Source organism: Triticum dicoccoides, chromosome 1A (assembly GCF_002162155.2).
Source record: "Triticum dicoccoides isolate Atlit2015 ecotype Zavitan chromosome 1A, WEW_v2.0, whole genome shotgun sequence".
Lineage (NCBI taxonomy): Eukaryota > Viridiplantae > Streptophyta > Magnoliopsida > Poales > Poaceae > Triticum > Triticum dicoccoides.
The window spans coordinates 447,165,007-447,180,160 of record NC_041380.1 but is presented as its reverse complement, the minus strand read 5'-3'; the positions used below and the strand labels follow the sequence as shown (position 1 = coordinate 447,180,160).

The following is a 15,154-nucleotide window of genomic DNA, read 5'->3' as shown; positions in this document are numbered from 1 at the left end:
TGTAGGAAGCCCCTTTCCAACTCCTTGGTCGAAGTTGAGTCTAGTCTTTGAAAAACTATTTACTAACAATTTTGTGAGAATAATGGGGCCACATCGCCAATGGATGGCATTAGGATCTTTTATTCCTCTCCTTTACTCTAGGATTCTAATCTCTCTTTTATTCGGGTTAAAGATTTTACTAACTCTAACTCTAGGTTCTCATAACTACTTCCTCCAGGAGAGCCCCTCATTTCAGATGATGGCTTGATTCACCAGAAGATTCTAAAGATACTCTTCGATGTTTTTCCAAGACCCTTGTGCCCTCCGTCTTTTCAATTCCCTACCACATATAAATCCTTATGAATAACTACATACACTTGCCATTCATATACATTCCCTGTTGCTCCTGTTATTACAAGGTACCCCGAAACATTTTTCTATATTCTGAGAATCCATTATGCCTACTGCCTTGCAGCTCATTCCTGCATGAATACACCTACGAATAGTTCCTCACACTTACTGGGGATTTGTTCATCCCCAAATGTTCATGTGTTTTGCAAAATACTTCATAATGTTATTCGATCTTTCGAAAATCCTCTACAGTCTATTGCTCTTGAAATTCTTGCTTGCTTGCATTATGGTTAATTTCATATGTCTATTAATCTTCATCGACGTCCCTTGTCATTTCCATTTTGATCCTAATAATCCAATGTGTGCGAATGCACGCAATCATTAGTTGACCCTTAGAAATTATCCTTCCGGCTCAGATGTTATTCCGGACATGAGCTGGTTTTCAGCCAATCAAACCTTGACTGATTGTGCCTCTAAGTCTATTCAACTTACTCATATTTGATCAGAGCATCTGATTCTGATACACCGATCTGGAAATCATAATTTCTTTGTATTTAAGCATCGAATTATTCAGATGTTTCTATAATCCGATGCCTTTGCATTCTTTCTTCCTTTGATTGAGTGCAGATACTCACATCAGCTCCATTGTGCACTGCCAGACCAATTGCTTGGATATTATTCGACAGTGTCCTTAACATTCAAAAATCTTGTGAGTTCTTCCCTTGATACATAATGCCTTTGGTAAATTGTATCCTCTGCTTTTGTCAACCATGCTTTACTATCGAGCTTGCGCTATTTACTCTTGAAGTTGGTGGTATATGCTCCTAAGATGCCCTAATGGGTTGAACCAATGACTTCCCTAATCTGGGTTCTATTATGTTCTATCTTCGAGTATTACCCCCTGGTATCTCGAGGATATCACGCCATTGCACTACATCTTATGAATTTTTGATGAAGTAATACATTTCCCTGTCATAGTCACTCCACGGGTTATGGATTGTCATCAACCGAGAACATCGAATAGTGAATCGAATCTGCACTGCAATTCAATACCCCTAGTAATTTGTTGCTGGGAAATTTAAAACCAATCTTGTCATTCCTAGACTACCGGATACATCCTTATCATGCTACCTTCGACCGTGCTACCTCGTCCTTCTTTGGTGCACGAATTCTTCAGACCATGATCAAGGCTAACATCGAGTTTTCAATATCATTTTGTTGTCTTGAAAAGCAACTCTGATTCTGAGATTGCATCTTATCTATGGTTTTGATAACCTTTTGCTTCACTATTCCTTTTGCTTGATGCCGGCGCTGTTCGATTGCATCCTCTTGAAACCTCTTGACAAAATGTGTCGTGATCATCATCAACATTTTGACTTCTTCCAAGATGGGAATCGAATCCATGATAAGAAATGCCATCCCTGCCACTCGATAAATTCGATTCATGCTAAGGGGAGAAGGAGGAGGCTGAGGGGGCGACGCTTGCTGAGCGGCGTCAGCGGCCTCCTGATGTCGACGGCGCACCAAAGAACGTGCTTCTTGGCTGCTCATCGGGGCCATGGATGCCCCGGAGCGTCTCGACGCCATGACTCAAACTGCACTTGAGGAAGCCGGCGGGGACGGTGCTGGCGTGGGAGCTAGACGTCTCAATCCCCTACCTGGCACGCCGAATGTCGGTTTCTAAGAACCTACATATGAGTTGTGAGCAACAACCCTTCGAGAGTTTGGCCAAGGACTAAACACGTCTAGCAATCCTAAGTCATGGATGAAATATGGTGGATGAACTGCAGATGAACACAGGAATTACCTAGGTTCGGGCCACTTTCTTGGTGTAATATCCTACTCCTACTTTGTTTTGTATTACAAAATGGTAGAGATACAATGTGTCTGTTTGTTACAAGATCAAAAGATCGACCTCCAGCGCGGCCCAGATCTTCTGTCCAATCCGCTCGCGATCCAGCCTCCCATCCATAGGACCGCCTCGATCGAGTGGAGCCGCTCGTGCGTGACGCCGTCTTCTGGGTCGTCGCATGCAGTCATCTCGTCCATCCACTGTTTGATCCTAACACGGCAGCCCACATTCATGTCGTTGCAACACAAGGAGTCCGCTCCTGCCCTGTTGTGCGTCTCTCCACCCCACCTGCAGCTCGGCGCTACCTGCTGGATCCTGCCGTGAAGGTCGCTCGCTTATGCCTCGCTCCCTGCTTTGACCCCTTGGTGCTGGCTCCACTGACTGCTTCTGATTTTCAAGTAAAAAAATAAATATTAAGTACAGTGCGTTCGTCCGGTACACATCTCCCTTGCTGCCCACTCTTGGCGGTATCCCTTACACAGGCCCCGTCTCGCATACACCTTTCTGCAGTTCTTGGTGCTCGTCTTCTGCTGGCCGTGATGGTCGCTCTTTAACGACTCCTCTCATGACCTCCGCACATGATGATTGTCGCTTTACATCGACTACTGTCACGACTTGCATCGTTGATTGCCGCTTACATGTCAAATCCTCACTCACATGCTTCATCTAATCTACTGCATGCCACTCAGTAACCAGCTACAGGGAAATAAAACTACAACCTTTGTACCAAAATGTAAAGACTTTTTTGGTTTGCATAGGGTATAAAAACGTCTTACATCTTGTTACGGAGGGAGTACAAAGCAGTATTTCAAAAATGAACACCAATGATTACTTGGGAATGCCAAGACTCAACACACCTCTGAACTTTCTTCCAGCGGCTTAGTTTGCAGGTGCCTTGAGATCCAATATTTTTAGCTGTTCAACAGTATGTGCCGAGCTTGAACATTGTGGTCCATCAGCGACAAGTCAAGATTAGGGTACTAAAAACATTATAAGTTCACGTTTCTTCTCACCAATCCTGAATTTTGGTACTGATTCATGGCTTGGTCCATAACTGTAGTATAATAAGTTACAAATTGACCTCATAACATAATTGCATCCACCACACAAATAAGGTTCCCCCGCCTTATCTTTACAATTCTTGGATCATCAGCAGCTAAATGAGCAACTCTCATCAGTACCAACCATATAGCTGCCAGCTTAACATGATTGTTGAAGTTAACTTGCCAAGGAAACTCGATGATAAGAGCTTGCATTATACATACGAAGGAAACAACATATAACAATAACCGAAACTACTACATATGTCGAATAGAAGAATTATACTATTTGTTTTTTTACCTGGAGTACAACCATTATCACCAGAATGGCCACGAAGAAGTGATTCCCGCTAGAAACCTTGAATATGTTCAGCTCATCTGTTTCATTGCATTGAACTCATCAAACACCTTAGAAAAGAAAGATGACATGATATGTATACCCAACTATGTTAACAACATATACTTCTGATTCACATTCGATGAAACTATTAAATTACACCGGTACATCAGGAGGTAGCTACTCCTGAACTATAAAATTCAGAATTTAAGCTTCTAATCCTGAATAAATGAATACAGTAAACATGTACAGAAATTGCCAGGTCATGTTCTCTATTGCCCAAACACTCGCCAAGGCTACCTTATCAAAGGATCAAGGAGATACTAGTAACTAGCCAAGTTAGGAGGAATGACAGCCATATCTTGCTTTGTTTCTTCAGATCCAAACGCACGCTAAAGGCCTTTCTTCCGGATAAAAACTGGTCTGTCAAGCCCTGAAATAGTTACGCTGTACATCAGATGTAGAAATACACATGTCACAATTGCAAGGACAAACATAACTGCTCCCCTCCTCAGTTTATCGCAAACGATAAATTCCCTCTCGAATACATAACTAATTAATGGAGGCGGTATCCCAGAATAATCTCATACATAATGAAGATGCACGTGTGATGATTTATAAAATGGATTATGTTAACCTTTGAGTCCTTCATTTTCCATGCACGTGGGATTTCCCACAATTTATGCAGGGGCTAAAATATCATACTGTTGAGCACCAGAATCAGCTCTTTCAGTCCTCAGTTTCACAGGAACGATTTCATCTTATGACTGCCGTAAAATTCAGCACATACTACTAACGCAAATTTCACTCTCCAACTAAGATTTTTAATGAGGCACTCTTCGCTACTAATATTATCAAGCATAATCAAATATCTCACAATATCAGCACGCAATCAACAAGGTGGACCATCAACATGCATTTTTGGAACTAGAATGTGGCACAGAGAAATATGATCAACAACTAGGGAGTGGAAATTATGCTCTTCTATTACAAAGGGATAACAGTTAGTACTTAGTACTCCCTCCGTAAAGAAATACTATAAGAGTGTTTAGATCACTCATCTAGGGCCTAATATAAATAAAGGCTTGTGTGACTGACAGGCAAACAACAACCAACTAAAACAATATTTTTCTGCAGAACCTAAATATTGTACAAGGAACATCTTTACCTCTCGTGTGAAAGAAACCCTATGCACACAAGGTTAGACAATTAAAAATACATAGTTTATATTACCGGAAGTAAAAGGAATGCACCTTTAGTTTGAAATGGAATATCTGAAAAGCCTACCTTACAGGGAGATTCAAAAGAATTATCATGGAACCTTGATTTAAATCTTTTCAACTTGCTGATTGCTGGACTATCAAGGAGATCAAGGAGAAGAGGGTTAAGTCCTCTTGATTTGTGGGTTGAGTCTACCAAAAATTCAGCAAATATTGACAGTCGTTCTCATTGCAATGGAAATAAATCATCTGGAAACTGCTAGGAGCCAAGCATTGCTCCAGACAACATGAAACACAGAACAGAAGTTAAATTACTCATGTCATCAGATCGATAATCACAATAATATTACTTGTGACATTGGGGTAGAGGTGGGATGCAAATCCCCACAATGGCAAAGTGTTGGTATGGCGCTAGCTAAGCTTGTAATTACTGTTGCTCCCAAAAGCTCGAGACATTGCCGTTCAAATAAATCCAACTTGAATTCTGTGAAGTTGGCTAATGGCAACTAAACAAGAAAATTACGTGATGCACTGTATCTGGACTTCTGGAGTGAGCAGATATTTCGGAGCATTACTGAAGAATATACGCGATTCTAAAGAATACACACGCAATGAAAAAGTGCTGAGAAACTCTGTCCTTGCCAGAATCCGCACCAGCCTCGAGGGGACACAGGCTTTCCACCAGCAGGAAGATGCGATGCCCCAGGCCCGAATCCTCTGCAGTCGATTTCACACGCTCATGCCCACCCCCGAATCAACCGAGAGCAGAAGCACAACAGTAGGGACACTGTAATGTGTCATCGCGAAGCCGAGGCCCCGATTCCTCCGCGGCTGAAGCCAAGCGCGGATGAGGACACCCAACGCAAAACCGCCCGCTCGCGGCCGAAACCGATCGACCCTCGCCTTCGACCTCGATGCTGCTGGTAGTGGAGCCCGCGTTTCCCAGAAACTGCGGGGAGGCTAGCTTGCAATACCCACGACCAAATTTTCTTTTCCTCGCTAACATAAAAAAAATCATTGTCTGCCAGCCCTGGTGGGAATTGTTTTTTTCTTTTGGTGGGTCAACCGAGCGGATACGAAGGGAGTTCGGCACGGTGGGTCGTTCGACCGGGATGAAGAATAAGTTATTCTTCACCCAGGGTAATATATATTAGAGAGAGAGAGAGAACTGGAACAGGGGCTCCAAGAGGAGTAAGCAAGCGAGGGGAGGAGGCGGCTCGCGGCTGCGCCATTTGCTCTGCTTGCTTCTCTGCACTTACGCGGCTGCCGGGGTTCTGGTCCAAGCCAGAGGGGAGCAGCCGCCGTTTGAGGCGCCCTGACTTCCCTTTGTCCTCTTCAGCAGCCTGTGGTAGACAAAAGGGGAGATAAAGCCCCACAGTTCCGCACCTGCTGCTCCTTGCGCCCCACGCTGACCTCTCCTCTACCCGTGATGCATGCACCGCCTAGAGCTCGGGCCTCGATGCTCCCTCCGCCGGTAGCCTAATGACCGTCCCTACAACCCTGAGCGTCTCCGCCGACCCTGAGTATGCTAACATGATCATCAATGGCGACGACCCTCAGTATATTGCCTTTGTGAAGGCACGTCTTAGTGAGCAGCTTCTTATGTCTGATTTTGGCCTACTTTCTTGGGATAGAGGTCTCTTCTACCTCTGATGGCTTTTTTGTTTTCCAAGAAAAATATATCCAGAATCTTCTTGCTCATGCTGCTCTTACTGATGAGTGCACTGTTGAGACTCCCATGGAGCTCAATGTTCACCTTCGTGCTAGTGATGGTGACCTTGTCTAATCCGACGTGTTATCGTCATCTTGTTGGGAGTCTAGTTTATCTAGATGTTACTCGTCCAGATATCTCCTATCCCGTCCATAGTTTGAGTCAGTTTGTCTTTGCACCCACATTGGTTCACTATAGTCACCTCCTTCTCCTTCGTGTTCTCTGATATCTTCGTGGCACGATCTCTCACCGTATGTTCTTTCCTTGTTCTAGTTCATTACAGCTTCAGGCCTATTCAAATGCTACGTGGACTAGTGATCCCTGGGATCGTCGTTCACTTTTTGCTTACTATGTTTTTCTTGGTTGTTCTCTCACTGCCTCGAAGACAAAGAAATAAACTACAGTTTCACGTTTGAGTGCAGAGGCTGAGCCTCAAGCTATGGCTCTTTTGACGACAGAGGTGACTTGGTTACGGTGGTTACTTTAAAAGTTTGGTATTTCTGTCACTACACCTACTTTGCTCTTATTTGACAATACAGGTGCTCATAGTGTTGTGCGCGACCCAACAAAGAATGAGGTCACCAAGCATATTGGTGTTGATGCTTTTTTGTGTGTGCTGGTGTGCGAAATTCGGGTTATTGCTCCTCGGTATGTGCCTTCGGAGTTACAGTTGGCAGATTTCTTTAGAAAGGCCCAAACTAGAGCACAACACAACTTCTATATCTATCTCTCCAAGCTCGGTGTTGTTGATCCACCACGAGTTTGAGGGAGGGGAGTTAAGAGCTATATATTTAGTCGTGTACCCCTTTGTATTTTCCCCGCTCTATAATGTTTTTTTTAATATTGTAAAACACTTGTACCTTACAATGGCATATGGCCACCTCGAAACACAGTTGCATATTTCCTAACAGGTACCTCCCTCCTTGTTAATGGCCAAAGACTTCTTGGCACTTTGCCCTTTCATGTTCCTCAACATACCATGCAGCTCATTTCTGGTGGTCGGATTGTTGATTCTGGTTGTCGGGTAATTCTCGACTTTGACTCATGCTCTGTTTCGGATCGTCACACTGGTGTTGTCCTTGGTGCTGGCCCCCGATGTCATAACTCCCAGTGCCTCTGGGAGCTTGACTAGCTTCACTTTCCCTCTGTTGCCACCGCCACCAGTCTCTCCACCTCTGTTGCCTTGTCTACCAGCTCTTTTCACCAATGGGATCATCGCCTTCGTTACTTGTGTTACTCTCGTCTCTCATCCTTAGTTCAGCGTGGTCTTCTTGAAACGCGTGAGGCCTTAATGCACTGACTCGAACCTTTGCCCTCTATGTTCGCCTTAGGCACCCCCTTGGTGATTGTCAACCGTATGTGGTCCTTTAGCTGATGAAAATCGCTTTGCTTTCCTCCAAAAGCTGAGTTGTGCTCCTCGCAACCTGGTCCTTGGGTCGTTACCGGTGACTTCAACTTGATCTAGCAGGCGGGGGCGGGTAAGAATAACGCTAACCTAGAAAGAAGATAGATGGGCAGATTGCACCGTTTCCTTGATGACCTTGGGCTTTGCGAGATCAACCTCATCGGGCGGCGCTACAGTTCGAGCAAGGAGTGATGGTCACCAACATTGGTGCAGCTAGACCGCTTGTTCTGTTCAACGAATTGGGGGTAATGACATCCTAGTTGCTTTTCCGTGCCGATACCCATGGCATTAGATTTAACCTGTACACCACGATTTTCACACCTAGGGCTCACCAGTCCCACTTCAAGGATATCTGGCCGAATTTTGATGGCGGAAGCCACTTCAAGGATATCTGGCCGAATTTTGATGGCTTCCGCCAGGTGGTTGCTGATGCCTAGCATGTGTCATCGCACCTTCGCCAACTCTAGCTTTTGGGTGTCCTGCTGAAGCATATGGACAACACATTGCAGTTGTGGAGCAACCGACATATTGGCAGCATCAAGCTACAACAGCTCATGGCTAAGGAAATCATTTTTCAGCTCAACGTGGTGCAGGAGTCCCGACAACTGTCCCAAAAGGAGTTTAATCTGCGCAAAGAGTTGAAGCTTAAGTTGCTTGGTTTGGCCTCCCTCAAGTGCATCATCCCCCGCCAGCCCTCCGCTTGCACTAGCTAGCCGAGGGAGACGCAAACACGTGCTACTTCTACATCCATGCGTGCCACTGCCACTGCAAAAATCACATGGTTGCCATTGCCCGTGACAGTATTGTCTCCTTGACCCATGAGGATAAGGTGTGGATGCTGGCAGACTACTCGCCCATCATGGGTTGCGCCATCCCTCGTAGAGTTGTTTTACCAACTCGCTTTGGAGATCATCAAAGATGAGCTTGCCGCAGTCGTCCACCAGCTCTAGTTGCTAATACAGGCTTGCCTCGTCGAGCCTAACGATGCCCTCATCGTCTTGGTGCCAGAGAAGAAAAACTCAAACAAGGTCGCGCACTTCCACCCAATCTGTTTGCCGCATACCTTTGGTAGGCTTTTCTCCAAGTTGCTTGCTCTCCGCGTCATGCCTCGGCTCCCAGAACAGATCAAGGAAAACCAAAGCTCCTTCATGCTCACCACTAAGGGCTTGCACATTAGACACATCGCAACCCTCGTGCTCAAGGTTGACACTGCGAAGGCATTCGATTCAGTCTCATGGCCCTTCCTCCTATGGTCTCACGGCACACCGGCACTGGCAGCAGGTTCAACGAGTTAGTGTGGATGATTCTACCATAGACACCCTCAACAGGGTGCCCGGGAGGCATATTCTTCACCGTCATGGCCTGTGGCAAGGTGTGCTTTGTTGTTTCTTCTTTGTGCTGGAGGTGCTCAATGCCTTGTTGGTCCATGCGAAGAGCATTGTCATGTTAGAGCCATCGTGCTGGCGTGGCGTCAAGCACCTCATGTCAGTGTACAATGCCGACATGGTCGTCATCCTGTCTTCAACGTGCGGCAACCTGGTCTTGGTGGCACGTCGAGCTTATGCACCAACTTCGACAAGTGTTCCTTTGCACCAATCTATTGCAGCATCGCCGAGATTTAAGTGTTAAGCTAAGCTTCGCATGTGCTTTCCCAGCGCTCCCGTGCACCTACCTTAGCCTCCCCTTGTTGTGCAAGATTCGAACGGTCCATGTGTAGCCTCTTCTAGACAAAGTTCTCAACTACATCCCCACTTAGATTGAGAATCTACTAAACATGGGAGGTTGGCTCATGCTTGTCAAATTAGTACTCCCTCCGTCCGGAAATACTTGTCATCAAAATGGAGAAAAGGTGATGTATCTAGATGTATTTTAGTTCTAGATACATCTCTTTTTATCCATTTTGATGACAAGTATTTTTGGACGGAGGGAGTATTCTCTCCATCGCAGTTTATCAAGCCATCGCCATGCAACTACCTCTATGTTTACATGCGGCACTTGAGAAGTATATTTGCGTTTTCCTTTAGAGCGGGACCGACATAGTCAGCGACGGGCAATGCATGGTGGCCTGGAGCAAGGTGTGCTTCATGTGGAACTCAGCGGCTTCAGGATGCTTAGTTGGTGGATTCCTTGTTGAGCAGGGCACACTTCCTCAGTTCTCCTGTCCTGGTGCTCATGCTCAGAAGGGTGTTGCTGAGCGCAAGCAGCGTCACCTTCTTGAGGCGGTTCGTGCGTTGATGATTGTCGCCTCTCTTCCACCTCAATTTTGGGTTGAGGTAGTTTCTACTTCTACCTATCTCATCAACATTAATCCTTCCTCTGCTCTACAGACTGACATTCCTCTCGAGCATCTTCTTTGTTGTTCTCTTGACTACACAACACTTAATTTGTTTGGTTGCATTTGCTACATTCTTCTGCCCCCCCCCCCCTGAATGCACCAAACTAACTGCTCAGTCTGTTGAATGTGTCTTAGGTTACAATGATGAGCAAGGGCTATCTGTGTTGGGATCCTGTGAGTTGTCGGATGCACATTTCTCGGGATGCGACTTTTGATGAGTCTCGTCCTTTATATCCACGTCCATCCTCTCCTTTGACCTCCCCCATTGAGGATATTTACTTCCTCACTTTTTCAAATACACCTATCACTCAAGTATTGCCCTTGTCCACCCATCCCACCGTGTCTTCCCATACTACTGTTGTAGACCCCACACAGTCGTCACTTGCGGCTTCCCCACCTTGTTCATTACCTGAGGCTTCCCCACTAATTCCCCCTCATCTTCTTCTTTACTACACTGGTCATCCGCATGTTGTGAATTCTTCTGATGAGCCATCTCCCACGACTATTGTCTTCTTCTATTGGCAATGCACCGCCTCCAGCTTAGCCTACTTAGAAGCTTGCCTGCTTCCGCCTACTAACCGCTATGGTTATTCTAGCACCGCTCTTCTCGAGACGACTTATCATGACGTTGTTACTCATCCTGAATGGCAGCATGTGATGGCATCGGAGATTGATGCTCTTTCGCGCACTGGCGCGTGGGATATCATTTCCCTTCCTCCTCGTGCTCGTCTCATCACTTGTATGTGGGTCTACAAGGTTAAGACTCTGATGGTTCTCTTAAGCATTACAAAGCTCGTCTAGTGGTGGGAACATGGTGATGACTACGATGAGACATTTGCCCCTATGGCCCACATGACCACTCTTCGCACACTTTTCGTTGTGGCTTCTCTTCCTGGCGACATGGTTTGTCGTCTTTGTCGCTCTCTATATGGCCTTAAGCAAACCCCTCGTGTCTGGTCTGATCGTTTCATCTCAATAGTCGATCATCGTGGGCGAACTCTTCTTCTATATGTCGATCATCACCGACAACGATTCTAAGTACATTGCCTTTGTGAAGGCTCGTCATAGTGAGTTTCTTATGTCTGATCTTAGTCCTCTTCGCTTCTTTATTTCCCAAGAGAAGTATATCCAGGATTTTCTTGCTCTTAATGATGAGCGCACTATGAAGCTCAACTTCCACCTCTGTATCCACCTCCGCTCCCTAGCAGTCTGGCTGGGCATCCGTTGCCTGGTTGTAGGTTACTATGTGTGCTGCCTCGATCCCACATCTTGTCTTCCCTTGTTGGGCGGCCGCATCACCGCACACTCGGGCACCACCATCGGCGAGCAAGAGCACGAGCAAGCGTCCTTTCGACCTTGTCCAGTCTGATGTCTGGGGTCCATCGACTAGTAAATTATCTTTATAGATGATTTCTCCTAACACACATGGATATACTTTATTTCTTCTAGCGTGCAGTCCGTGCGACGGAACATGCCAATTTTCAGGGGCCATGAAATTCCTAGCACAAGACAGCCCATAGCAAGCAGCAGCCAGCAGGCCTGCTACTCGATATCCAGCATGGGCCCGTAAGCCGCCCCGCTAGCGCTAGCGCGTCCAGCCGTCCAGGCTGCATAGAGTCTCCCATGGAGCCCAGGCATTGAGCAATCAAAGCATCAAGCCATCGAGGACACCAGTCAACGAGTCCTCTCCAACGCCGCCTCCTGCCCTCATCTCTTGTCTGCTCGTCTTCTCTCCTCTTTTTCCAATACGACGCTTGAAGCTCGGCGATCCTCCATCGGTTCATCACCATCCAATTCAGCATGTGACGCTTCTATCAGCTGCCGGCCATCGATCCGTGAGTTCCGTAGATCGCATTCCATCTATTTTACATCTTTTCTATACATCTTTTCTATACATGTTTGAAGATCCAAGTCATGTGTTCTTAGGATAGAGAACATGAATCTGGTTAACAAAAGCATTTGAAAAAAACAAACAGAGAAGTTAGGTCGATTACAAAAAGGAGTCATGGATAAGTTTGTTGCAAAAGAACCACATGTGTCCTCCAATAATCAATCACAGGATCAAAGCCTCACGGTTGATAATAATGTTGACCCTGATGTTGACAATGATCATAGAGATGAACAAGCAGAGAAAGAAAATAATGATGAGGTTGATGATGATCTTATTGGTAACACAAACATTGATATGGATAATAATGGTGATGACATCGGGACAACTAGTACTGATGTTAACTCAAATACTTCACCTGTTGCGGATGTCGGTGGTGCTTTTCATGTTAATATAGTTGATCCAAGAAATTGGGGTTCTCTTGATCCTAAGCAGATTGACATTTTAGCACAAAAGGGCCCTAAAAGACTCACAATTTCAAAAAGGTCCTAAGGACAGATATTCTAGTAGGTTTTCTGAACCATTCTATACTAGAATTATGTCAAATGGGGAGCATTGCGATAGAGATTGGCTTTGTCTATTCTAAGGACCTCAATAGACTATTTTGCTTTGGTTGTAAATTATTTACAAAAGGGCATAGAAAAGGTCAATTGGCAAACGAGAGGTGTGATGATTGGGTACATCTTGGCAATACACTTAAAGAGCATGAGACAAGTGTAGATCATGTTTTGAATATGACCACTTGGTATGAGCTCTGTGCTACTAGATTGCAAAAGCATCAAACTATTGATAAAGATGCTCAAGGACAACTTGAGAATGAAGAGCACTGGAGAAAAAATTTGTTCAGAATTGTTTGCATTATTAAATTTCTTGCCAAGCATAATCTAGCCTTCCGTGGTAGTAACAGCAAACTGCATGAAGACAGCAATGGGAATTTCTTGGGTCTGGTAGAGATGTTGGCTGAATTTAACATAGTTATTCAAGATTCAAGAGCATGCTTGTATTACAAATGAAGAAATTCATGGTCATCATCTTGATCATAAGATTTAGAATGAGTTGATACACTTGTTTGCTTCGACTATTAAGTTTGAGATTTTTAAGAAAATAAAGAGTGCAAAATATTTCTTGGTCATACTTGATTGTACCCTGATGCAAGCCACCAAGAACAGATATCTTCAATTGTTAGGTATGTGGATTCATCTTCAAGTCATGTTTGTGTAGAAGAATCCTTTCTAGGATTTTTAGATGTAAATGGTACGATTGGGCAAGGACTTTTAGAAGTGCTAGAGAATGAACTTAAGCTTCTTGATCTTGATATAGATAATGTGAGAGGACAAGGGTATGATAATGGGTCAGATATGAAAGGAAAACATCATGGGGTACAAAGGAAAGTTTTGAATGTAAATCCTAGAGCTATCTATTATGCTTGTGGTTGCCATAGCCTTAATTTAACACTTTGTGGTATCATCCAACACATTTATGTAACTTTCGCAATTTTTACGAAGAAATGCAATTCTGAAAGATAACATAGATAGGAGTGACGCTCAAGTTAGTATCAGCTACACGTTGGGGGAGTTGTGTCAACAGTGTTAAAGCTATCAGATTTAAATGTGCAACCATTTGGGAGGCCCTACTTTAGGTACCAAATATTTTTACATTGATTATTATGTAATTCCTTTGGCTATCTCCAACTATAACATATATTTCCTTTCTTTTCATTTTAGGTATCCGAAATTGATAATGATATAAACGAGCAGCGAGGCAAAAGGTTTGGCATATAATGAACTTGGGGAGTATGAATTTATAGTGGCAATAGTAATTTGGTCTGAGGTATTATATGTTGTTAATTTAGTAAGCAAACACTTGCAAGCAAAGGATATGCTTATAGATGTTGCTATTGAGAAAGCGAAAGGGCTGATTATTTTTTTCGAAGGGTATAGAGAAAGTGGCTTTTTAGAAGGCATTGGAGATAGCCAAAAAAATTGCAGTTGATATGGTTATTATTACAACATTTTATGAAAGACGAGAAATTAAAAGAGATATTTTGATGAGAACCTAGATAACACAAATGTTGCCACACAGTCTGCAGTGGAATCATTTAGAAACGGTTATTTTCCAACTATTGTTGATCAAGCAATTATGTCACTTACAAGCATATTTGAACAATATGAGGTTAGCAGAAAGATATTCGTTTCTTATTTACTTCCGAATCATTGCAGTCATTGGATAATGAGAGCTTGAAATCTTGTGATAATCTTGAGGCAACCCTTAAAAAAGATGGCAAATCTGACATTGATTCCATTCCAAAGGATGATATGGGGCCAGTTGAAATTCTAAAGTTTTTAAAGTGACATGATTGTTTTCCCAATGCAGGTATTCCATACATAGTTCTATTGACCATTCCTGTGACTGTTGCATCAGCAGAAAGAAGCTTTTCAAAATTGAAGCTATTGAAGTCCTATACGTGTACTAAAATGACACAACAAAGGCTTACTGATTTGGCCACAATAGCACTTGAGAGTGAAGTGTTGGAGAACATTGATTACGAGGATATAATTGAAGATTTCATTTCAAAGAACACTAAAAGAATGTTGTTATTCAAGTAAAGACTATGCAACCAAGCTTCGAATAGGTACGATTCTTGAACCTTGCTATGTAAGACATTATGATATATACACTACACCTGTTTTAATTTTATATTGTCGTGATGAGGGACTAATTTTGCCGGCCCGGCCCTGATTTCTCCCATAGTGAGATCTTATCTATATATAAGCATTTTGTTGCCATGGTTCACATTCGGTTCTCTACGCCTATTCATGTGTTCTATGCTGACTCTGCTAGAGAATATATATAGAGAGAGAGATGATTTATATTGACACATTGATATGCTTTATTTCCTGTCGTAGTGAGGTCTTATCTAGATATGTGTTTTGCTGCCATAGTTCACACTTGGTTCTCTACGCCTATTCATGTGTTCAATGCTGACTTTGCTCAAGAATATATCTCCAAGCTGTTACGTGTAGTCCTTGCTGAGCA

The 15,154-nt window shown here is 43.9% G+C and overlaps 1 long non-coding RNA gene across 2 annotated transcripts in view; it reads right to left on the bottom strand.

The window, feature by feature from the left end:
- Positions 1 to 2,220: 2,220 nt before the first annotated feature.
- Positions 2,221 to 15,154, bottom strand: part of LOC119278028 — a 29,856-nt gene continuing 16,922 nt past the window's right edge. The window contains exons 4-5 of one of the 2 annotated variants that reach the window (XR_005137450.1): positions 3,860 to 3,992; positions 2,221 to 3,600 (exon numbers count right to left, since the gene is read on the bottom strand). This is a non-coding gene — a long non-coding RNA (uncharacterized LOC119278028). Of the gene's footprint in view, positions 3,601 to 3,639; positions 3,993 to 15,154 lie in introns of those variants that run through there. The other variant, XR_005137459.1, reaches the window with a different exon arrangement.